This window comes from Vitis vinifera, chromosome 19 (assembly GCF_030704535.1).
Source record: "Vitis vinifera cultivar Pinot Noir 40024 chromosome 19, ASM3070453v1".
Taxonomy (NCBI): domain Eukaryota; kingdom Viridiplantae; phylum Streptophyta; class Magnoliopsida; order Vitales; family Vitaceae; genus Vitis; species Vitis vinifera.
Window position 1 is genome coordinate 25,593,427 of NC_081823.1, and position 27,801 is coordinate 25,621,227.

Sequence of the window (27,801 nt, forward strand, 5' to 3'; positions counted from 1 at the left end):
CCTTTGTTTATATAGAATATGAAATCATGCTCTATTTCATTTTGCGTTATTTGAAGATATTGGTTGCCATTTTCTTGTTTGAACATGCTAGTACTTTTCTCACTAGTCTGAGCCCATTGAAAGAGTATGAGATGTGGCTTTTCTTAGTTCATATATTGTTTGTTTGCTTTTTCTAGTTTTCTTTGGTTCTCCTCTATTCTGGTCTATGTTATTTCTCTTTAGTTTTCTGATGCACTTGATATGGGAAGTGGATTGATGGATTTATTGGTCGAAGAGGGATGGTATTGGGCTGGTTCTTGGGGAATACACTGGCAGATATGTATGCAAACTGTAGAAAGTGTGAGGCTATTAACACTTCATCAGTTTGCTTTCCCAAAGACACAAATATTAGTTGAATAGCTAAGAGGTTAGGATGGGTCCCTCTCCAACCACTACCAGAGCCGCTTTAGTTGTATCTCTTGGAATTGTGCCCTATGTTGGAGTTCATTCAGAAGTACCTCTGGCCAAGGCTTAGCAAGCTGGAAACCGAGAAAATTTCCATCCCAGCAAGTGATGGTGGGTTAGTGAGATTTGACATCTAAGAAGGGTAAGTGTTGGTCTGAGTTAAGATGTGAAGGGTTAGTGAAGTGGGGTATGCGTTGGAAAGTTAGGTTCATCAACCGATATTTTGAGGACAACTCGGAACATCTGACAACTAAAATTTTTCACCATTTTTTTTTAATACCCACTAACCCATTTCTCTCACTGCTTTTCACCATCCATTCCACCATTCATTTCCCACTCAACTCCATTCATCTTCACCCCAAATGCTCACTTGCGCATGATGGTGCATGGCCACTTTCTTTGTGAGCCATTTTTTTTATCCTAAGCTTGTACACCCTCCATAGCAGCCTCCACCCACCTCCATTTTTTCTCCCACTCTCTCTCTAATCTTCTGATACTTTCTCTCGCTAAAGCTCCCTGGAACTTACCCTCTCAAGCCTAGGCCTCAGTTCATTAATGGCGAAGTACGGAGAAAGCAACAAGCATTAAGAGGGACAATGGAAATATATTCAAATTCCACTCGCTTTACCCATCACATGTCCATATCTCCATCTATCATTTCACCACCATCTTCCAATACCCACTAACCTATTTCTCTCACTAACCCATACCTTTCATACCCACCAGTCCCTGCCTTTCATATCCACTGAACCTAGTCACCACAACACCTCATCCCGTTCAGCTCATCACCTTCCCAACCCTACTACCTAGCTCGTTTTTGGCTCATTTCCTTCATTTTCCCACGTACATGGAGTCCATTGCACTAGACAATGTCTATGTGAGGTTGTATGTTGATCAGGGGTGCTTTTATTTCCAGAAATTGTTGCTTGAAACGGGAGCTTTAGGCGTCAAATGCAACACGCAGATGGTAATTCCTCACCTGACAGAAAATTATGGTACCTCCAGAAACCCACCTAAGAAACAAGCTCCATGTGCACGGTGCACTCTTTCCCACAAAATATTGACCATTGCTTGACATGGGCTCAATCCGAGTTTGAGGGTTTGCTTGAGAAAACACCAACAAAAGCGAATACATTTTTGTCTAATCCAACTAAATATGCATCTTCAATGACGAATGTGAAATTTCGGCAACACTCGAGCACATCATCTGACAACTTCCACTCGACAAATGATTTGAAAGTTGCATGCTTCGATTTCCTCACGTCATTTCCAGTCACCACCATGCACGCCCCTCTGCTCGCCTTATCATCTTCATCCTTCAAGCCATCTTCTTCTCAGCTTTGATTTCGCAGTTGGTTGGGATTTGTAGGCAATTGGCTCACTATGTAGGACAGTTTCTTCCAATCTTCACCCCGTAGCTGCTAAACCAGAGCAAAAACTATTGATGAACTTAGAAGAGACTTCTGTAGGGTTTTAGGTTATGGAGTGGAGTCGGTTTGTTTGCATGGAAGAACTTCTAAAGGACCCCAAATAAGTTCCTTGAAGTCTAGTGTTGACATTGTCATAGAAACTCCTGGACGTTTGAAAGATCTAATTGAAATGGGTATGTGTTGGCTTACAGAGGTATCTTTTGTGGTGTTAGATGAAGTAGATCGTATGCTGGACATGAGGTTTGAACCAGAAGTTCTTCTCTATATTAAGCCAGACATGTCCTACTCGCCAAATGGAAAGGTTCAGTGCAACATGACCTCTATCGATTCATCAATCAACTTAAGAATTTATGACTCCCAACCCAGTTAAGGTGGTAATAGGTTCAAAGGATCTAGCTACTAACCATGATGTTATGCAAATAGTGGAGGTCTTGAATAATCAATCATGTGATGAACGTTTGCTCACTTTGTTAGGGGAATACCACAAATCCCAAAGGAACAATGATAGTTTTTGTTTGGTATAAGAAAGAAGCTGGTCATGTTGAAAATGTGCTACAAAGGAAGGGTTTCTCTTTGAAAATATTGAAGCTTTTGAGCATGGAACGTGGTTTTGCTGAGAAGCACCATGAGGACTTGTCGTCAAAGCCATTCTTCAATGTGTTGGTTGAGAATATCATTTATGGCCCAATTGTTGCCATGATTTGGGAGTGCAAGAATGTTGTTACCACTGGTAGTAAGATTATTGGAGCTACAAACCCATCTAACTCTGCTCTTGCATCATCCGTGGTGACTTTGTTGTTGACATTGGCGGGAATGTGATTCATGGGAGTGACTCAGTGGAGAGTGCAAGTGGAATGTAGGAATGGGCAAGGGGACCCACTGTCTACAAATTCAGATACCCATTAAGGTATATTTTTGCTTAAAGTTGGTGGTAGAATGGTTTACTCCACTTGCTCAAGGAATTCAGTTAAAAATGAGGTCACGATTGCTGAGATTTTACGGAGGTGTGGAGAGTCTATTGAACTAGTTGATGTCTCCTGTAAGTTCCCCCAACTTGTTCGTCGTCCAGGTCTAGAGGAATGGTAGGTTTGCGACAAGGGCATGTGACTTGCAAGCCTTACTCGGAGAGCTCCCGGATTAGCTCAAACCTCCGGTGACTGCCATTGTGATCGATTCTCTTTTGTTCTGGACAGTGAGAATGGGTAATCGAAGGAATATTCAGGACCGAAAATCAAGAGAGCTACTCATGAGGCTATTTCTTTAAGGACCCATCAAGCTATCTTCCAAATTTCCACCAATAGTGGGGTCATCATTTGATAAAAAAAGGCATATGATTTAGTGATAACAGTTGTGACCCAAGCAGAGGAAACATGATGAAAGATGTAGAATAAACCCTCGTCCTTGCCAGCATCACTCCACCCTGGGCCCACTCCTACGTGTTTCCAATTTTCATGGCCACCTTTAGCATGCAACCATAGTAGCCACGTGGCTTTCTTCCATTTCTTCATCCTTGATTTTTAAAAATAATTTCCCAAACCCTAGTTTGCCAATAATTTTCCAAATTCTAGTTTTTTCAAATAATTTTAATTCTTCAAATTTTAATTCTTAGAAATTTTAAGTCCCGAAAGTTCCGTTTTTCAATAAAAACTTGCCACCATTTTCTTCGACAAACAATTTTCATATTTTCCTTGATTTTTAAAATGTTTTGAAATAAGCGTAAATTTAATTTCGTAATTCCGAATAATGAAAATTCATGGGATTAATTCATGCAAAAATAATTTGGGATTTGGTGAGGGCCCTATATATGAATTTTCTCTTTTGGTTATCAACTGTTATGCTTAATGAATATTGCTTGATTTTTGTCTTGATCTTTGACATGCATTTGATAATTTTATACTTGAGCTAACATTGTTTCCATGATAGTGCACTATTATTTGAGCTTTGACCCAAAATGCAACATTTTATAAAAAAAATTCCATAAAGTAAACCAATTTTGAAAATAATACCCAATCTAGTGCGTCTGGGCCACGTAGATTGCCACATCATAAAACCGTAGTCACCAACTACAATTTTAAATTTTTTTAAATCGGTCAAAACCGTAGTTGATAACTATGGTTTTGAATCCTTTACCTTTTCCGTCCCTTTCCTAGTTAGGTTTCTTCCTTTCCCATTTAGCTTTCTTCCTTTCCCAGTTAGCTTTCTTCCCTTTAGGGTTTCGTCCTTCCTGTTGTATCCTTGGCTCAAATTCAAAATTTGGAAGTCATTGGTCAGGTAAGATTTATGAGTTTTTCAGTTTATTGTAAATTTTAATTTTTTTTTTGTAATTCTATTTGGTTTTCACATTGTTGTTGTTGTAGATGTGTTTCGTTTCTGTTTGGTAAAGATGTGCTTGATTTTATTTTATTTTATTTTTATTGTGAGCTTAGCAGAAAGAAAATGGTTTTTTTGGTTAAGAAAACAAATATGGAATGGGGGGCCAGTATAGATTTTTTTTGTTAAAAATACCAAAATGGAAGGGACCATTGTAAAAAAAACGATGATTTTTGTTATAGAAATAGAAAAAATAGGAGTACTTTACTTTTCAAGGGCCAGATTTATCTTAAGCTAGGAGATTGAAGGTGTAGGGTCAGTTTCTACATCATTCTCCAAATTCTGGGAATGTTTGGTTGGCGAGAAAATAAAGGAAAGTAAAAAAAATAGTCCAAAGATGACAAATCCTCAACAAAAAAATGCTGCTGGAAGAAACTAGAGATTCTCTTCCTCACACCATACTGACTATTTCAATCTGACCCCTCTACGAAGGAAATTTTTAAATAAATTAGCAACCAATCTGACCCCTTTATGAAGGCAATTGTTTTCAGATAAGCCCCATTTGAACTTTGCCATTTGCTTCTCTAATATGTGAGGAAGGATATCTAAGAATGTGATATAAGTGAAAATAGGACTGTGCTTAAATAAATTTCTCAGATATTCAGTAGTATTTTCATTCACAATGCCTTTTTTCCTAAGATAGACTACAACAAATTTTCTGTCATCTTTTATGAAATTTGCATCCTCCATCCTGCACAATAATGTATTTTATTTGAGCGAGCTTTGTGTTAACAAAGTTGCACCTTTGCATCCAATTGTTGTGCATATCTTTTAGCCTACCTATCAAAAAAAAAATAAAATAAAATAAAATAAAATTCTTTTAGTTTATTTATTTTTTTATAGGCATCATTTTAGCATATAAGATTGTTGTTTATGTTCCCTTTTTGCTTGTTGGAGTATGGTACATCATAAAGATATATTACCCGTTTTTGGAGTTGTTATAAGAGAAAAAAATGGACTATAAAAGATGAAGTGCATATAGATGGAAAACTAAACTGTAAAGGATAAAGAACTCCATTTGGTTGCTAAGAAAAACAAAGAAGAGAAAGAAATATACATTAGTTTTCAGTTTTCCTTTTTTTATCATTCTTCTCTTATAAACCTTCTATAAACCAAGGAATAGAAGAAACCCCCAGAGAAGAAGAAAACTATATTATCTTCAATCCTGTGCTTATCCACAATCAACAGAGCCAGAAAATGGTTGACATGTTAGGAGATGCTTGTAGGCTAGTGAAATATGAGGGACATTAACTTTTTTTAACTGGGATTTTGAGAAATTTTCCCTAAAAAACCATGAATAATGAGTTTTTCCTTCTCCCATTCAATTACTTAAGCTGCAATATTGCACAACTAGAGCTTGCATTTAGCAATAGGAAAGCTGAACTTACATGTTGTAAACTTGATAGAATTGCTGATTAGATTTGCAAATATTTGAACAACTCTAGCAAAGTCTCCTCGAACTAACTTTGGCATATCATCTACAAAATAAGTATAGAAACCAATAACACAAATAAAAAACAGATATTAGAAGACAAATGATCATTTTATTCAACTGGTTACCTAAGTTCTTTCAGATTTATTATTAGAGTTGTGGTGGAGGGCTTCAAACAATGAATATTATTGTCATACCTGAGAGATCTAGAACATTCTCCACATTGTGGTTAATGCACTGCACAAAGAACATATCAACGAGTCCTTCAAGTTCTCGTCCCAAGTCAAATTCAGGATCTTCCAGAACCAGTTTCCCAAATTCCACCTATATGAAGTTTTTAAAGATGGCGAAAAATGAGTTTCAAGGGAGAATTTCAGTTTTTGGATTAAAACTAACTTCTTAGCATCCAAACAAAAGATTAGAAAATAGATATAAATTATCCTTCTAAGAAATAGAAAGATAAAACCTACAAACCATAATTGAAGATTATGGTCACCTTTTGGATGATTGAACCTTCTGATGATAACCCCACTGGCAACATCCCAGAGGTGGGCAGTGTAGTCCCTAGACGCTGACACCAGACCCAATCTACTGAAGGCCAATGCAGTTATGGACCTGCTACATTGCCAAGTGAAAAATTTGTCAGTTGAAAATTTGTGTATGCCTGTTAATACTATTAACATTCTGCCTGTGACAATCAACCATTCTCTAACAAATATGGATAAACTTAAACCACCATACAATACTTGTGTCCATTTAGCACAATCAAGAGATCCTTTGGAACATCAAATGGATCCCCCACCACCCTAGTGTCAAGCATGCTAACGAAAATTCTCTCATCTGCGCTTTCCAGAGAACAAAAGTTGCTCCACTGGATCAAGAACAATAACAGTTATTGCTGCTGGAAAAACTTAGGTTCATAGAAGCCTTCTCTTGACCAGGTCCCAAACCTAGAACATATAGGAGCTGCCAGATATTGATTCAATATGTAATTAATTGGATAAAATTTTCATATTTTATATTATTCTTAAAAATTAATGGATTTATTTTAAAAAAAATTAAAACATTAAATCTCACTTCACTTTGAATTTATTAGCTTAACGGAAAAATTCATAAAAGTATAATTGCATGCACTAGCAAAGTTATGACTCATTCTAAAATAGTTTTGGTCTAATCACTTTTTGGTATTTACTGGGCATATTTCTTAGTTCCAAATTATTTTTTAAAATTTACTCAATAATTGATCTAATACATTATTTGAAGTTCAGTTGTTTAGTTTAAAAATTTATAAAAAAATATAATGAAGTGTAGAGAAGAAACAATATTCATTTTGAACTAGTTTTAGTTTGTAATTTTTAGTGGTAATTGGATTATTTCTTGAATTCTAAATTATATGTTAAAAATTAATAAATGTGTTTATAAATGTGATGGTCCACTGTCGTACAGATTGCATTGCTCATTTGTTTTTGAAATTTAAAATGTAGGTTGGTTCACTTTCCTACTTGCCAACTATGTTAAGTGTAAAATTAATTGGTCCATTTTCAAGGACAAGCAACTTTTAGGAGGAATATATTCATTGTTTATTTTTCTCTGGTTTGTAGGGTAATTGGTTTTTCTTTCTTGTCTAGTGAAACTGTGTTTACCAAAAAACGGTGATGACCCAAATAAAAAAGTCATAATCTCTTTAAGAATATTTAAGAGATTTCAAATATATATATAATAATCTTGGCACCATCAAAAGCCAATTTCACATTAAGATAAAGTTTATCAATTCGTGTATAAGCTCTTTAAGGATATAAACAATCACCCACTAAAAAAAATGAGAGAAAATATTTTTAGTACATGTACAAGTTTTTATTTGGAAAACATCGTCCTAATTGAAATGCTTGAGGAAGAAAATAATAATAATAATTTGATATTTTTATTAAGTCTTTACTCGATATTTTTATCAATCATGATAAAGAATAAGATATGACAACAAAAATATAGGATATCGAAACACAAGAACAATGATAAGAATTTATAAATCAAGAATAGTCACAAATAATAATACTATTTAATTCCCTTAATTTATAAAATAATATTTATTTTCCTTAAGTTTAGGATATGTATTATTTTTTTCTTTCATATAATTCACAATACATGCTTATATAAATTTCTAAAAAAATAAAATAAAATAAAATCCAACATAGGACAAACTATCAAACTTTTCAAAAGTGTTTAGGAAAGTTCCTCTCAATCATTTTCTTTATGCTTCATCAAAATGATGTAGTCTCCCTCCACATCCTCTTCCTGATTTTGAATTTTTGTTTTTTATTTTTATTTATTTTTTGGAATTTCTAATCATTTGGTCATTATCCCAAATTGTTCTCCAGAAATCATTTCCTTGTGCTACAACCATTTCTATTATTAATTTAATAGCAATAATTGCCTTTTTGTAGTTATTTTTAGGATGACATAAGTTTAATTTCCAATCAAATGATGAAGTTCATCAATAGAATGGTTTAGTTCTATGCATTTTTTTTAAGACTGAAAGTTATGAGCAGATTTAATGTCATTACTTTAAGTGTTCAACTCTGAATATAGAACATGAGATCATACCCACTTAACATTGGGTTTATAAGAAGTTCGTCAAATATTTAATATTGATAAGATGAGATAGTTTCATTATAAGATCTATTAGAAGGTAGTTAAAGATACATTGAGTTTAATTGTGAATAATTGATCAAAACAATTAAGATTCATAATTGAGATTTTAATGGATTTAAATTTAAAGTTAAATTAAATATCAGTTTAGATAAAATTTTAAGGTCTTCAACCTAACTTGATAAATTATAGATCTTATTGACTTTTTAATGTCGAAATTGATTTATAGTGAATTCGAAATCCGAGTATTTTTTTTTCATTAATATATTTTGTACCAATTTGGATCAATTTCATTTTTTCATTTTTTCATTAATCAAATGTCAACTTTTATGTTGGCATCAATTTTATTAAAATCAAAACATTTATCTATGATTGTATTTGTATCATAGATAACTATTTAAATAAAAAAAATTATTATTATGAAATGATTTATATTTTTCCTTCTAATGTGTAAGAAGGTGTTTTATTATATAATTGTGTATTCACATGTTAAAAGATTATATGCAATTTCTCTTGCTATTATTTTCATTGATTATTAAACCATTTGATATTGTATTTTTTGTAGGTAAATCATGTCTGAATCTATTGTTCCTGTGATTTGCTTTTGTAAAGGAAAAATGTTGAGGGCGGAAATAGATGTAAAGTATATCAGGGATTTAGCTGTAATTGTGCCTTTGGATGTGCCTGTTAGTTCAACCTATGAACACTTGTTATCTATGATATACTTGAGAATTGCCATTGACAAAAAACAATTTCAGTTAGTCCTCAACTGTAGGTATCCTTTAAAAAAGGAAAATAGGTTCCAACCTTGTCCAATATGGGATGATAATAGTTTATGTCAAATGTTGAAATTGGTTAACACATTTGGAATGGACGAAATTGAATTGTATATTGAACAAGTGTTAGTACAACCACAGGTGAGGGAACAATTATTGGGTAACTTCACACAATTATTACTCGGACAAATGATAATGTTGAGGAATTTGAGTATGGTTGTGGACCTTGTAGTGCCCCAATTGCAATGAATTATGAGTGTAGAGTAGATGAAGATGAAGAAGAATGTGAATCCCAAGAAGGTGATGATCAAAGTGAGAGAGCAGAAGATGTTCAACATGATGGCAATGGGGTGTTCGAATTTATTGATGAGGAAAACAATAATGTTAATGTTGTTTCATCTTTCTTAGCTCTTCACGAAGCAATGGAAAGTGAACAAAGGAGATATGTCTTCGTGGATGGGGAAGGTTGTGATATGTCAAATAGCCTAGATCCTAAGGACCCAATATAGTTTTCCCCTGTTCCGTATCACTCGGCACCATCATTGCAGTTTGAAAATGTAGAAAACATTGGTAATGTCGTTTCAAGTGACTGGACCCCATGGAAGAACACTAATATTGGAAACTCAAGTGGAGAGTTCATGGTTGGCCAAGTTTTTAATTCAAAAGCAGATTTACAACATGCTCCGAAGTTGTACTTTATTAGTGCACACCAAGAGTACGTTGTTGTTTCGTCAACTACAAAGTTGTTAGTCTTAAGATGCAAAAAGGCCGAGCAATCTCAATGTCCATGGAAACTTCGTGCTATGGTTGTAAAATGTACAACTTCATTTGCAATCAATAAATACAATGGTCCCCACAAATGTGTAAATCCTTGCTTGAATCGGGACCATCAACAATTAGATTCCAACTTGATTGCTACTCATATCCAATGAATGATTAAGGCACAATTCACATTGTCAGTGGCTGCTATTCAATCAAGTATTGTTGGGAAATTCAGATACCAAATATCATACAAGAATGCATCTAAAGCAAAGCTTAAAGCTCTTACAAACTTATTTGGTGATTTTTATAAGTCATATGCAGAGCTACCACATTTTTTCATTGCCTTAGAGCAGACAAATCCAGGATGTGTTGTAATTTCAAAAACATTTCCTAGTATTATGGAGAATACAGAGATATTTCAGCGAGTTTTTTGGACATTTCAGCCATCTGTTGAAGGACTCAAGCATTGTCACCCTGTACTCAATATTGATGGTACACATTTGTATGGGAAATATAAAGACACTTTAATGATTGCTATGGGTTGTGATGGAAATAATAAATTATTCCCATTGGCTTTTGGCCTAACAAAGGGTGAGAATATTGATAGTTGGGGATGGTTTTTGGCATGTATTAGAACTTGAGTAACTCATAGGAGGGAACTTTGTGTTATATCATATCGACATCCAGGCATTATGGCTGCAATGAGCGATGTTCATCTTGGTTGGTTTGAGCCATACGCATATCATAGGGTTTGTATACGTCATCTTGCCAACAATTTTATGACTCGATTCAAGGATAAAATATTCAAAAATCTGATGTGTAGAGCAGTCTTAGCAACCAAGATTGAAAAATTTAATAAACATATGAACACAATTGGGAGGATTAATGCAACCGCACAATAATGGTTGGAAGCAATCCCTTTTGAGAAATGGGCGCTCTCTGATGACGGAGGTCGAAGGTATGACATCATGACTACAAACATGTCGGAGGTGTTCAACAGTGTGCTTAAAAGGGCTTGTAGCTTACCCGCAACTGCTTTGGTTCAATTGACATTTTTTCGGCTAAATAGTTACTTTGTTGTGAGAAGGGAACAAGGTGCTAATCGACTTACTTCAAATGAGGAATACACTCCATATGTCGATGCTAAGATTAAGGCAAATGTGGTTAAGGCGGGATCTCATGAGATTGTTTTATATGATCACATCCAAGGACAATTCCATGTGAAGACTAATAGGGGTACTAAGAGTAGCTCAACTGGTGGTCAAATATATCGCGTCAACTTACATGAGTATGCATGCACATGTGGTAAAACACTCATATATGGATTCCCATGTAGTCATATTCTAGCAGCATGTCATTTTTGTTCAGTTGATTTTAAACCATTTGTTCAACACTACTACAATACACAATCGTACTATAATACTTGGGCACCCTTGTTCCATCCCATTTTCAATGTATATGAGTGGCCTCCTTATGATGGTCTGGTTATCATGCCTTTTGGGTCGATGAAACGTGCATCAAGTGGACGACCTAAATCAAGTCGTTTGCATAATGAAATGGATGTTAGAGAGGGCAAGACTTCTATTACATTTGGCTTATGCAAACAAAGTGGCCACAATCATCGTTCTTGTCAAAACAGTAATCGAGTTTATTAGACCATGTGACGTATGCATGTCATTTTCTTGGATATTGTGATGTAATCTACTATAATACTACCTTTATGCAATTATTGGTTTTGGTTTGATTATAAATATTGATGTTATTTGCCTAATCATGTTATTTGTATTTGGAATAATGTTCATACTATAGGGGAAACTCTGTCAAAATTTTGAAATTTTCTATTAAAAATGTTAACAAAATGTTCCATTGTAATTGTATCTCTAATTTTAATTTAGACTAGTATGACTTGTTTATTGGTCATAAATGAACCGATCTACTTAAATTCATCAAATTGATATATACTTAATAAAGGGAAAACTCCATAAATTTTTAAAACTTTTCCATTAGAAATATTTTTTATTTAAAAACAATAAGTATTGTTTATTTATCTTCAAATTTTGTTACAGATATGGAGTATAGAGGACATAGTTCTGATCCAGATCCATTAGATATGTCTGTTTTGGTTCTACAGGATAGACATAGGTCTCATTTAGTTGACTCTGGTCAGGTACGTATATGAAAACACATAATATCTGTTTAAAGAATGAAAAATTTTGCAGTTTATTATCTAAATGATTTATTTGTATTTTTACAACTTGCTTCAGTCTTGACTTGTCAACAATATATATCTAGGTTTATACGAGAGTGAGATATGGATCCTCGTCTTTGACCTTATATTATTCGATCTGGATTTTATGGTGTATACCGTATTGGACACATAACACTAGATTGGGGATTGATCACTAGTCTAGTTGAGAGATGGCGTCCTGAGACACACACATTTCACTTACCTATTGGGAAGATGACCATTACTTTATAGGATGTTGCTGTCATATTAGGACTTCGTATTCATGGGCTTCCCATCACTGGGACATGTGATATAGATTGGTCACTACTATGTTATGAACTTTTAGGAGTGACTCCCCCTACATCTAAGATTAAAGGATCAGCGATATCGACACGATGGCTATGTCACCAGTTCTCTCATCTACCAGTTGATTAAGATGATGCCACATTAGAGCGGTATGCACGGGCTTTCATATTAGGACTCATAGGTTCAGCGCTATTTACAGACAAGAAGGGTACCCACATCCATATGTGTTATTTCCCACTGCTTAGAGACTTGACTCAGACATCTATGTATAGTTGGGGCAGTGCAGTATTAGCACACCTATATAGGGAGTTGTGTTGAGTGAGTTTGGATGGTGCCACCGATATTGTTGGATGTGTCACACTATTACAGATATAATTAATTATTCACATTAGATTAAAATTTTTAGTTGCTTCAAGTTTATAATTTAAGTAAAATTTTAATGTTACATTTTTTCCAGTTGTGGTCTTGGGAGAGACTACACCTAGGTCGACCTGATTTTGATCGACCACCAACCCCTCCAGCAGCCCAGCATTTAGAGCATGATGCAGCCGATGATTTACCAGTTGAGCATTTAGACCAGGGATTACAAAATGAGGCATTGTTAGACGAGGGTTTACTAGCTGATCTGTTAGGATATAGGTGGAGAGTACCTTTATCATAGGCTCAAAACCCATCACGTGTGTTGACATTTTATCGAGACCAATTAGATGCACAGACCCATGACCAGGTACATATAAGATGTAATGTGCTATTGTTAACCATATAAACGTTAACTTTAGTAATCTCAAATGTTGATTTTAATAGGTTTTATGGGAGCATTACGTGGAAGACTTAGTTGCCCATATTCTGGTGATATCTCTAGCAGACTAGGAGATTTGGCAGACGATGTCACCTCTTATCTAATTTGACATTGTCGAGTGGCATCGACCGAAGCGAGTGCTACGATAGTTTGGCCTCCAACTCCATCTTGTTCCATAGAGCAAGACCTCTATTTCGTGGATAGGCAAGGACGACATAAGTATGATTGGGTGGCATTCCATGCACAGTATATTACCTTATGGACTAGTCGTGCAGAGCGTATTGCGACGACACTACCTATGGTGGGTGCTATGCAGTTTCATGATCCATATATGGAGTGGTACCGACGTATTACACGATGTTTGATCGCACCCCCTCTCCATAGAGATCAGATGAGGTATCATAGTACAGCAACAACTATCAGTTATTGGTAAGATTTTTTAATTTATAAATGGTTTATTAAATTATAATTAATTAAAAATCATCTTCATCTGTTTAACTTTTTTTTCTTTTTTAATAGATCACTGGTATGGTTGAGATTGCTAGTCGATCTATTTGGCCAACTTCAAGTGCATTAGGCGACATTCATTGGATTGCTATTGATATTTTGCATGTTATTGGAGAGGACCATCACATACATTTTTCCCGTTAATCGCCTACATCATCATACCCATCCATGATACCACCTGTGTCAACCACTACAATTAGGATACAACCTATTCGAGGCCGAGGGAAAGATAGAAGGAGAGATGGTAGGCGAGCTGGTCGACAGCCTATACAATCTATGCATCCACCCGAGACCATGTTAGCACCATCCATATCATCTAACCCATTTGCACTTGAGGCTTCCATGCTTCCCCCTTCACCTCTACCATCACCTTCACCTAAACCTTATCCCTTAGAGCGTGTCGTATCAAATACCACTCTACCATCACCTGTATTTCCTCCCATATAGGCCACTATACCTGATGTCACTACACCAGAGACTACCCCACTATCTACTAATTTACCATCACCTTTACCTTGTCTCGAGGAGACCACTACACCACATGTCAACTCACCATCATCACTTGTATCTCTTCTCCTCGAGCCCACTATATCAGATGTTATTGCACCAACTACCACTACAGTAGATGTTATTCTTCCATCTCCTATATCACCTCTCCTAGATGCTACCATATCAGATATCACTGTACCTGAGATCACCCCACGATCTACCACCTTACCATCACCTCCACATCTTCCCATAGAGACTACCATGCATCATACCATTACACATGTTACACAATTAGATGTATGTCCACCTAGGAGACGTCGTGGTCCACATAGATGTCGAGTCTTGCCTCCATAAGCTCCATCTCAACTTATACATACTGAGACATGGCAGATTGTACAGATAGATTCCACAAAGATGTCTCTGAATCATAGGCGTCTATAGAGAAAGAGGAAGACCCTATCATGTGGCACTCATTGAGAACTGTTTTTTAGTTTTTGTGTTTATTTTCATTTGCATTATATTGTTAACTTTTTTTTTATTATGAACAAATTATTATATATTTAAATGAAAATATGATAAATTTTAAACTTAAATTATATATATTCAAGAAATTAAGATTCTAATCCTTTAGAATAACATACACCCATGTTATTATAGTACATGATTGACTTTATTCTAATGTTTCTAAGTTGGTATAGAACTATATCTCACAAGTAAATTAACAAAGAGTGCAATATTTGGTCATGTATAATTTACAAGATTCATAAGTACACCGCTAACACTGTAATATGGTACTTCGGGACCAAGTGTTTTTTCATAATCTTTTTTAGGACAGAAGAGGTCTTTTTTCACTTTAAGTGAATGAACTATCATTAGAGAACTTAATGGACATGATTTATCCATATGAAAGTGCTTCAAGACTTTCTTTATATATGTTGACTACTAAACTAATATTTCATTTGAAAAGTACTCGATTTGCAGGCTGAGGAAAAAAAATTGTTTTCTAAGATATTTCATTTCAAATTTACTTTTAGCCATTGGCAGCAACGGAGTGGTTTTTGGAATATGGTCTTTCCTGTGTTGGTACGGTAGCCAATTGGTGATGTATCATGGCACTAAAGAAGGGACTGTCATGGCCATTGGTGGATTGTAATCATCTCTTTCATGCTCATTTTAAAAAACATTTAACTTCTGATTTCTTTTATTGATGTAAAAAAAAAGCTAATTATTGTTATAATCTCAATCACCAAATCACTAGGCCCCGGATTATCCAACCTGCAATACTTGTTCGAAGCCTGCACTACGGGAGAGTGAATAATGGAGGTGATAAAAAGGGTACCAAAAACAGATTCTGCCAACATGGAAAGCCAAACCCTGAAAACCTGTGTGGGAAAGTGGACTTCAAGCACGTTCAATTCACATATCCCTCATTTCCAGAGACAATAATTGTAATGCCTAAAACCCAATTTAAGGGTAAAATAGTAATTTAAAAATTATTAATTAATTAAAGTAATTTAATAAGGGTAAAAAGGTCTTTTCGTATTTAAAACTCCTAGATATAAATTAGATTTTTCCTATCTTCTCTATTTAGAAAACCCTTTTACACAGAGATTATGAATATTAGAGAGCATAGGGCAGAAGATTTGGAGGTTTAGGGTTTGAAGATCAATTTTTCAAGTAAGATTTTTAATCCTTAAATTAATATTTTATATTCTTTAATTAGTTTTGAATACTTTAGATATTATTTGGGATATCTTGATTTTGATTAGAGTTCGTTTAATTAATTTATAGGTCAAAAAGATTAAAAATTTATGAACATAGTTTGATTTATTAATGGAGATCGATAAATTTTGATTACTCAAATGAATAAATCTAGATTAAAAAAACAATTATATAGTTTCGGATGTGAAAATTACATAAAATTTGTGAGTATGGGAGTTAAAAGTTTTGACTTTAGAGAGGAAAAAAATGATGAAAGATGCGTAGGAAGGATTTGGCATGTTGAAAAAAAGAAAAAAAATTGCATGGGGTATTTGTTAAGTTTCAGTATGAGATTTAAATAATAGTAATAATAGTTTAATGCAAATAAATAGTCTTAAAAGATTTAATTTAGATAAGTTAGAAAAAAAAAAGAAATAAATAGTAATAATAGTTTAATGCAAATAAATATTCTTAAAAGATTTAATTTAGATAAGTTAAAAAAATAAATAAATTATTGTTTAGGAAGTTGAAAATAATATTGGATGGTAATAATATTAATATGAGAAATTAATTAGGATCCCTAATACTAAATAAAATATTTTTAAGATTATCAAATTTATATATTTATATAAATAATCAATAATCAATATTATGTATGATATTTTGTTAGGTGAGGAGTAAATTCGTCAAGCTAAATACTTCAAGTTTTTTAGTGCTTCTTCAAGGTGAGGGAAATTAATGCAGATTTTTATAAAAGAAAATAATTTTCTTTTTATATAGTATTTTGAAATGTTTAAAAATATTATTTTTATCTTTTTGCATGGATCAAATATGTGTTTTGTATGGAAAGCATTTTTAAGAATTTTCTTTGTTTATTTATGAAAAGTGAAAAATTGAGGAGATATGATATTTTGTTTTGTAAGTTTGAATTAATGAAATAAAGTGTTTGACTCTGGATTATATAGCCCTAGTCAATAGGTTATAATTGTTGACATTTTCGGCCCTAATCAACGAGTTATAATAGTTGATATTATATGACCCTAGTCAACGGGTTATAATTGTTGACATTTGGTTTTGTTCACCTTAAATGGAACAAATTTGAAACTAGCCACTCATTTGTAAAGTCCCACTTAATTGAGCACCATTTGTTATTTGATAACCAAGAGTAAAGATATTTTGAATGTATTTGATTTGGTTTTGATGAGAAATTGTTTTGAAATGGATATGAGAAAGTTTTGTTGAAAAGTTTAAATGTATTCGTATTTTGAACTCAAAAGTTTTTATGAAAATAAGTATATGTTATATCTCCTATTTGCAAGCATGACTGAAAATGTTTGACCCATGAAATTGTATTGATGTTCTTTATTGAGTTTTAAGCTCATGCCTCTTCGTTAATAATTTTTCAAGTACTCTCAGTTCAAGCGAGAAGTGATGGCTAGGCTAGGGAATTTTTCTTTGTTAGGATTTTGGTTCAAACTTTATTTTGGACATTGCTTAGATGTTAAAATTTAATTCATGTTTAGATTATTTGAATTTGGAGTTTTTTGGACAATAACACTCTAGTTGATGTGTTAGTTTTTAAAGTTGAGAATTGGGGATCATAGAATTTATTTATTTTACTACTCTGAATAGGAAATTTATGTTGTTTTCACTTTAAGTCTTTGGGTTTGAAATGTGGAATGACTGTCATGGCCTTGAAGTGGGTTTTGGGGCGTGACAATAATGTTCAAAGATTTCAGCTTGAGAATCCCGGTAAAGAAAAAAGTGGTGTTGGTCAGAGGCAGCAGGTCAGGAAAGTCTACAGTAGTAGCTTTATTGCAGAGGTTTTATGATCCACTTGGTGGGAAGATTCTTTTGAATGGGTGGGCCATTTATAAGCTACAACTCAAGTAGTTGAGGTCGCAAATGGGCTTAAGAACTCGTACTTTTTGCCACCACCATTAAAGAGAACATGTTTTTCGAAAAGAAAGACGCGACCATGGAAGAAGTGGTTATTGTGGCCAAGGTTGCTCATGCTCATCATTTTATTTGTGAGTTGCCTAATGGCTATGATACTTAGGTGGGGGAAAGAGGAGTTCAAATGTCCGAGGGACAGAAACAGAGAATCACCATTGCACGAGTAGTCATCAAAGCCCCACAAATGGTCATTCTAGACAAGGCAACTAGCGCTCTAGACTCCAAGTCCAAGCAAATGGTCCAAGAAGTGCTCGACAATACCGTTGTTGGTCGTACCACCATGATCATCGCCCACCATTTCTCCACCATCCGTAGCACCAACATCATTGTTGCAGTACAGGATGGCCAGGTCATGGAGATGGCTCTCACAACCAACTCATGCAAAACCCCAACGAACTCTACACTTCTCTCGTCCGCCTCCAGCAAACCGATCAGCCATTGAAGGTTATGACCTCCTCAACCCCCACCATCTCCCTCGATCTCCACAACAACAACAACGACTCTACTTCCCTCAACTCCTCTATACCCAACATGCGTGCAGGAGAAGAAGTTGTGTCATCCTCATATATTCCAGTGCCATCGTTCTGGAGACTGCTAAGACTGAATCTTCCTAAGTGGAAAGAAACCGGTATAGGATGTTTAAGTGCGGTTCTATCTGGTGTCGTCCAACTCGCTTATGCATTTGCCATGGGATCAATAATATCCGTATATTTTTTGTCTGACCATGAGGAGATGCAAGAGCAAACCAAAACTTATTATCTATGTTTTGTTGCATTGTCTGTGTTCTCACTATTGGTAAATCTCAACCAACATTACAATTTTGCAGTAATGAGAGAGAATTTGACAAAGAGAGAGAGAGATGGTGTTTTCAAAGATACTGAGTTTTGAAGTATGGTGGTTTGACTAAGATGATAATCCCACTGGTGCCATTTGCTGCAGACTCACCAAAGATGCGATTGTGGTAAGATCATTGGTGGGTGATCGTATGTCGCTTCTCGTCCAAACCTTGTCAGTTGTGATCATCTCTGGTACAATGGGTCTGGTTATCTCATGGAGACTGGTTGTGGTAATGATTGCAGTTCAACCCATCATGATTATCTCCCACTACACTCGACTGGTGCTGCTCAAAAGCATGTCTGCTAAGGCCATCAAGGCCCAAGAAGAAAGTAGCAAGCTTGCCACTAAATTTGTCTCCAACCTTCGCACCATAACCGTCTTCTCCTTCCAAGCCCGAATTCTCAAAATGCTCATGATAGCCCAACAAGGTCCCCTAAAGGAGAGTGTTCGTCAAGCTTGGATAGCTGGAATAGACCTAGGAACCTCCCAAAGCCTGTTGTCAGGTAGTTGGTTCACCCCCCCTACTGCCACAGCTGTAGATATAAGTATTTTGAGAATACGCCTTAACGACCAATGGTTAACGATGGCTCTAATGGGCGGTTTTGCTAGAATAGGCAATAATGAGATCATTGTTTTAGTAAATGATGCAGAGAAAGGTAGTGACATTGAGCCACAAGAAGCTCAACAAACTCTTGAAATAACAGAAGCTAACTTGAGGAAAATTGAAGGCAAGAGACAAATAATTGAGGCAAATCTAGCTCTTAGACGAGCTAGGACATGAGTAAAGGCTATCAATGTGACTTCGTAACTTGACTTTTGGTACGGTGGCAAATTACTCTCCCATGGTGACATTTCATCAAAAGCATTCATACAGACTTTCATGATCCTAGTTAGCACTAATCATGTCATCGCGGACGCTGGAAGCATGACCAGTGATCTCGCCAAGGGCTTCGACTATGTTCGCTTTGATTTTGCTATTCTTAGCCGACTCACCCGAATCCATACAAAAGATCCAAATAGCTATCAACCTGAAAAAAAATGAAAGGTCAAATTCAACTTCATGAAGTGGATTTTGCTTACCCAGCAAGACTTGATGCTATGATTTTTAAGGGCTTCTCAATCAACACAGACGCTAAGAAATCCACTACATTGGTGGGACATAGTGGATCTAGCAAATCAACCATCAATGGATTAATAAAAAGATTCTATGATCCCCTCAAAGGAATCGTAAAGTTGGATGGAAAAGATATAAAAATTTTCCACCTCAGGGTCCTACGGAAACACATTGCACTAGTACACCAAGAACCCATACTATTCGTAGCAGGGTTCAAAAAATTGGTCCAGTTCGGTATGACTCGACCAAGTCGTATTCGCCTCAACGTCGGCCGCAACGAGTCCGATACTAGATACAATTTATACCAAGACTCGACCTTGAATCGGTTGGACTTGGATGACTTGGCTGATATTTCGAGTTAACTCGGTCAACTCGGAAAAAAAAAAAAAACCAATCAACAAATTCCTTACAAAAGAAACCCATCACGACAAGAATCAAATTTTTAGAAAAATCAGAGATTCCTCTACAAAAGAAAACCCGTGAAAATTTGAAACAAACCCATGACCCTTGTAAAAGCCTTTAAAAAGAGCCTCAATTGAAGAATAACTTACTTAACCCTAAATCCACCATTGATAGAGTGTAGATTTTTCGTCTTTGGTGCACTGTTTGTAAAAAGGTTGCAGATCGTGGTCTTCATGGTGTGTTGGGGAAGAAGATAGCAAGGCTGCAGATCGGTCTTCGTGGTGTTGGGGAAGAAGACAGAGGGCAAGGGTTTGGGAAGAAGCCAACAGGTAATAACTAATAGAGGTAATAAAAGGAAGAAGATCAATATTTCTTTTGTTTCTTTTCTTTTGCCTCAATTTGGTTGTTGTGAAATCATTGTTTTACTACAAAATACACATTTCTCTCTTTTTTTCCCATTTTTTGCTATTGTGTTGTGCTTAATGAACCATGTGAATATATATATACCCTTGTGTATATGGTTTAGCACACTTTATTGTTGCTATAATCTATCATTCCTTTTCAGTTTTTTTTTTCTTTTGTAAAATAGAAAATGGTGGTAACTTTTATTGACAATGCAATAATTTTTAATACCTCACTTTAAAATTTTTGAAAATAATTTTTAACAACATAAGATTAGTATATACATATTGTGTAAGAGAGTTCTTACTTTTTACATATAAGTTTTTATTTTTAAAAACAAAAAAAAAAAACGGAAAATGTATCCAAATGAAGTAAGGTATGGTTTGGATATACTTGTTATTTTTTGTTTTTAAAAGCAGAAAATGATAAATCCTATACAAAATGTAATAATTGTTTGAGACTTGCAATAATGATTTTTAAAAACCATTTACGAAATTGAAGAATTGGAAAATAATGTTTATATGAAATTGGAGAATTCATAATGATAATATTATGATAATATTAAATATATTTATATGTAATGTTTTTATTTTATATGGAGATTTTATTTTTAATTTATTAAATTATATGATTTTTTATCTTATAATATTAAATTGGTTCACTAAATTCTTTTTGTATGGTATAGAAATATAAAATACATTTATATGATACATATATTGTATTTTTAATTTATGTTTTTATCTTATAATATTACAAAATTAAATTACATTAGAAAAATAATAATTATTTAAAACAATTTTTTTTCAAATAATCTTAAATGATTTAATAATACGGAATGAAGGATATGTATTTACATGGTATAGAAAAATTACATTTATATTTTAATCAATTTTACTTCATTATATCATGAAGATTTTTTATTTTATAATATTATACAATTAAATTACAATAGGAAATCAATAATTATCAAAACAATAAATTGGTTCACTAAATTATTTTTATATGGTATAGAAATATAAAATACATTTATATGGTAAACTTTATATGGTATAGATATTGTAATTTTAATTTATGTTTTTATCTTATAATATTGAAAAATTAAATTAAATTAGAAAATTAACATTGATTTAAAACAATTTTTTTTAAAAAAATAATCATAAATGATTTAATAATACAGAATGAAGGGTATGTATTTACATGTTATAGAAAAATTACATTTATATTTGAATCACTTTTACTTCATTATATCATGAAGATTTTTTATTTTATAACATTCTACAATTAAATTACAATAGGAAATCAATAATTATCAAAATAATAAATTGGTTCACTAAATTATTTTTATATGGTATAGAAATATAAAATACATTTATATGGTAAACTTTATATGGTATAGATATTGTATTTTTAATTTATGTTTTTATCTTATAATATTGAAAAATTAAATTAAATTAGAAAATTAACATTGATTTAAAACAATTTTTTTTAAAAAAAAATAATCATAAATGATTTAATAATACAAAATGAAGGGTATGTATTTACATGGTATAGAAAAATTACATTTATATTTGAATCACTTTTACTTCATTATATCATGAAGATTTTTTATTTTTATAATATTCTACAATTAAATTACAGTACGAAATCAATAATTATCAAAACAAACTTTTTTAAAAGAATTTTTTTTATAAAAATATTCGTTTATTTAACTTTTATTTATTTTAATTTTAAAAACATATAAATAAGTGGAAAACAAAAGATGATGAACTTAGGTGAGATCGTGTTTATTGCTTTTTTAGTAGAATTTATTTATATGGTTTCAAAACATGATATTGGTTGGGAGCATGCAAAACCTGTTGGTGGTAGTAGAAGAACCACGAAGTGTAAATATTGTAGGAAAGTCATACATTGCGGTATAACAAGATTAAAGCAACACATCGCACATATATCTAGACAAGTGGAAGGATGTCCACTTGTACCGGTAGAAGTGTCACGTAGTGTTATACAACATATGTCTGATACTTCAAAAGAAAAAGAAGAGTTAAAGAAAAAAAAAAGGAACGACTTTTGAGTTCCTTAAATAAAGAAATTTTCTATGAAATTGATAAGGGTGATTCTGATGATGAAATTGAGGAAGTTGTTATGACTGATTTTGAAAGATGACAAATGAAACAAGCAATGAAAGAAAGTCATCGAATTTTTTAAGAAGGTAGATAAGAGCATCAGAATGGTGGTAGTTCCTCCCAACCTTCTAATGTTAGGATTAAACGCAGACTGACACGTAGTTTTAGTGTAAGAGAAGGAGCTAGCATACCTCCAAAAGGAATTGATCCCTACATGTTCCCATCAAAGCATAAATCAATAAAAAAACTTGTTTTCTAATGAAGACGTGAAGAAAATGGGTAAGGCTATTTCTAAATTCTTTCTCTTTAATGCAATACCCTTTAATGCGGCTGACAATGGGCCTTACTATCAATCAATGATTGATACCATAGCAGAAGTAGGTCCAAGCATCAAGGGTCCCACGGGATACCAAATTGGAAATACATATTTGGAAGAGGAGATGCAAGAGCTTGAGGTATATATAACAACATTAAAGGCTAGATGACCTATATATTGGTGCACAATCATGTGTGATGGTTAAAGTTCTAGGACTAGAAAGCCTATCATCAATTTCATGATTTATTGTGATTGAAGTATGATATATCATTCTTTAGTTGACACTGCCAACATACCTAAGACAACAAACTACATCTTTTCCCTTATAGATAAAGTTGTAGAAGAGGTTGGGGAGGAAAATGTTGTTCAAGTAGTCACTAATAATGAAGCAAGTTTTAAAGCAACCGATATGTTGTTGATGGAGAAGTGGAAGCATTTGTTTTGGTCTCCTTGTGCAGCCCACTGTATTGATTTAAAGCTTGAAGATATTGTAAGCATGAAGTAGATTAAGGAGACATTAGATCAAGCTAAGATGATCACACAATTTATTTATAATAGCTTGAAAGTAGTGAATTTGATGAAAGTGTTCACCAAGGATAAAGATCTGTTAAGGCCAGGAATAACCCGTTTTGCCACTGAATTCATTTCACTTGAGAGTCTTATACGTTATGAGACTAGTTTGAAGAGAATGTGCACAAAAAATGAGTGGCGTGAATTCAATAAAGATTGGAGCATAAAAAGTCTAAGAGATAAGGTATCCAACCTTATCTTAACTGATCGATTTTGGAAGAAGACAAGGGAAGTTCAAACCATCATGGAACCTCTCGTCAAAGTATTGAAATTGGTTAATCAAGATAACCCACATTATCAATCATTTATGAAGCAATGGATAGAGCTAAATTGGCTATCAAGGCATCAGTCAAGCAATGGGAAAAGTATTGGGAAGTCATTGATAGAAGGTGGGAAGGTCAATTGCACAGACATTTGCATGCTGTAGGTAATAAAAAAATTCTTTATATATTTTTTATTATTTTTTTCAAGTACAAATTATTATAAACTGATTATTATTTAACTTATGTCAGCATATTTTTTAAATCCAATGTTCCAATATTCAAAGCATTTCTCCAACCATTTGGAAATTAAAATTGGATTAAATGAGGTTATTAAGAGATTAGAGCCAGATTTGGATAGACAAGCAAAAGCTATTAACGATGTATAATAATAGTTTGTGACCTTTATATAATACATTTTGTATATGTAATGTGCATTAACAAAAAAAAAATGTTAATGATGTAGGTAAAATTATTTGTTGACGGTGGAGGAGAATTTGGAAGTGCACTTACAAAGAAAGCAATAAATCAATATCTTCCAAGTATTCAATACATTTACATCTATTACAAATAAGAAATTATCATCATTTTTTGTTAAATATATCATAGTGATTAATAAGTATGCATTTTCTTTATTATAGCTTAATGGTGGAACAACTATGGCAACGAAAGTCCACATCTACAAAAGATTGTTGTTAAAATTTTAAGTCAAACTTGTTCTTCATCAGGTTATGAAATAAATTGGAGCACATGGTCATTGATTCACACAAAGTTGCGCAACCGTTTGACAATGAAAAAGTTGTATAAGTTAATTTATGTGCACTACAGTATGCGACTTCGAGTTAAGAATTTGATGTAAGAGCAAAACAATGAAGATTTATACAATCCAATTGATCTGAATCATATCTTTAATGATGATGATATATTACATGAGTGGATATGAGAAGGAAATGAGCCTATTTTATCATCTGATAAATTGGATTGGTTGGATAAAGGTCTTCCCACTAATGAAGAAGATAGAGAAACAGTTTATGAAGATGATGGTGGCACAAATCATAGAGTTAATAGGCATACAAGTAATGCTACACAAGAAAGATATGTTGATTCTCGTCGTAAAGATAAGACTCTTAGAAAAATTTCTTCAAATTCTAGTAGTGATGATGGTGACCATGAGGGCAGTAGGCGAGGTGGTGGCACTAATGGGGGCAGTAGAGGAGTTGGTGGCACTGGTGAGGGTACTAGAGGACATGGAAGCACTGGGGGCAGTTATGTTAGTCAAGTAGATCCTGGCATGTCATGGGCACAAGGAGGTGAAAATTACTATGCCACACAAAATACAGATCATGGATATCGACCAGGGATATGGGAACAACTAAAGCATTTGGAAACACTAACTACATTTCCCAGTGATGATGATTATTCTAATGGGCATGATTATCATATATCAAATTATCATCGTATCGATGAGCACTTACAGAATTTGGGTATAGGATCAAAGTCATATTTCAGAGGGGTAGATGATAGATCATATCACAACTTTAGAGACTATGATAGCTCTTCTAGTACTTTTAGTAGAAATGATTTTGATTGATTTCCAATGATGCATCCAAAGGGATATTCAAATACTGGAACACGAGTTAGTGATTCATATGGATATGATCAATCTTCTAGTAGCAGTAGCATTGTTTATCGAGGTTTTGGATACTATCAATATGGTGTTGATCCCGAACAACCTTCGAAACCATATTTTCCTGATTATGGATCATTAAGTCAATCATCTCAACCAACATATTCGAGTTATGAACAACTCTTTCAACCATATCCTCATTACAGGAATTGTTACCCCAATTTGTATACTCGTCGTAAAACTCATGATAATGATTTTGAACCCTCTCGTCATTCAACATGGATTGATTGTTGTATTGTATGTTTGTTAGTAAAAATGTTATTATATTTGAAATAAAATAATTTTTTTTTATTAGCATTATCATAAATAACTCTGAGCAAGTACTTTTATAACTATTTAAATAATGTTAAATGTGAGACAATTTTATTTTATTAGTTTTTTGAGCTTATTTAATTGTATATATTTTTATGATGATTTACATAATATTTTTATAATTTTTTGAATTTTCTAATTAACTTATTTTACGTATCGCCCGATACTAAACCGATACACCGAGACCGATACGCCTCGGGACCCTCCGAGTCGGTGACTGATGCTGCTACTTTGAACCATGATTCGTAGGCACCATAAGAGACAACATTGTCTACGAGGCATCATCAGATGAAATTGACGAATTAGAGATCACAGACTCATGATTTCATCTCCGGACTCAAGCACGGATACGATACATGGTGTGCTGGCAAAGGAGTACAACTCTCTGGTGGGCAGAGGCAATGCATTGCCATAGCTCGGGCAATATTGAAAAACGCAGCAGTGTTGTTGCTTGATGAAGCTACCAGCGCGCTGGACAGCCGATCTGAGGTGGTGGTGCAAGAAGCTCTAGAACGACTGATGGTGGGGCAGACATGTGTGGAAAACTGTGATTCCATAGCTGTTGTTGACAAAGGAAAAGTGGTGGAGAAAGGGACCCATGCATCCTTGTTGGCAAAAGGGCCCTCTGGGGCATACTACTCACTGGTGAGCCTGCAGAGGGGGCCCAACCCCAGTACACCAACGTAGCCAGCTAGATGCCTTTGGGATGAGCCCAACAATCTAGATTCCAAAAGATTCAAACTCCACCTGCGTCTTCACTCTTCATTTTGCCAATTCAATACGTACAATAAAATCTACAAAGGTATGTATGTACATGAAACCACCTGCTTGGTAATAACTTTTTTATACGTATTGAATAAACCTTCCTATACTATAATAGGATTGCATTTAAATGGTATGATTTCATTCTATTATTGTCTATTAATTTCAAGGTTTTTATTGTGTTATGATCTATTCCACTCGTCTCACAACTCCAAAATGCAATCCGATTTTGATTTTAAAATTGGTTTCCCACTTGATTTTTCCCTCTATCTCATGGCTTGAGGTTGAAGTAGCAATTAATGTAGAAACTGTCACTTGGATAGGGATAGTCATGTTTCTAATCTTCCAAGCTACCAACAAAATGATTATACCAAAACTCACAAAGGAAAACAGAAGTGAGCTAGATAAAAAGAGAAATAACTTCGAAAAAAAAAAAGTGACTTGGACAAAAAGAAACGAAGTAACTTAAACATCTTTTTAGTCCATAACCTCATACTAATCAATTGAATATTGATTAATATGTAATTGATTGAACATTCCTTGAAAATAAGTCTTCTGCTAAAAAAAAATGTTCTTAGAAATTCTTGTTCCCATTTGATGATTTGTATCTGTATACATGAAGATTCCAATTCATAAATCTCTAAATTCGAGAAATAAAAATAAGAGGATCGAATCATTTATAAATGTTGGTTGATTATATATTTCATTATAATTCTATGATTTGGAGTGTCATTCCATATTTGATGTTTTTAAATTCTACTTTCGAAGTTGCGATCAAATCTATTCATTAAAAAGAATCAATTCAATAAATTTCTTACCCATAGGTACTATATTAAATTTGAATCCTGCATCTATGGATTTCTTTAAAGGTTCAAAACCAGTTTTTTTCCCTTTTTTTTCTTATAAAAAAAGTATGAAAATAATCAATCCATTTATTATTCTTCAATCAATCAATTGTGAAATTTTTTTCTAGAATACTCAACAACTAATTTACATTTTTTATGCGAAAATTTTCCATTTTCACAAGACCTTTTTGACTCTTACTCAAAAGGTCTAATAATATATGTATATTAAACCTTTTATAGCAATTATAGATCCAGACAATTCTAATTGTTCAATAAAAATATATTTGAATCCTATTTCCTTTTTGTTTTTCCTTACTTCAGCCACT

General features: G+C 33.7%; 1 pseudogene; it reads left to right on the plus strand.

Moving 5' to 3' along the window:
- Positions 1-14,571: 14,571 nt before the first annotated feature.
- LOC100263314 (ABC transporter B family member 15-like) lies at positions 14,572-26,555 on the plus strand (annotated as a pseudogene).
- Positions 26,556-27,801: the final 1,246 nt, after the last annotated feature.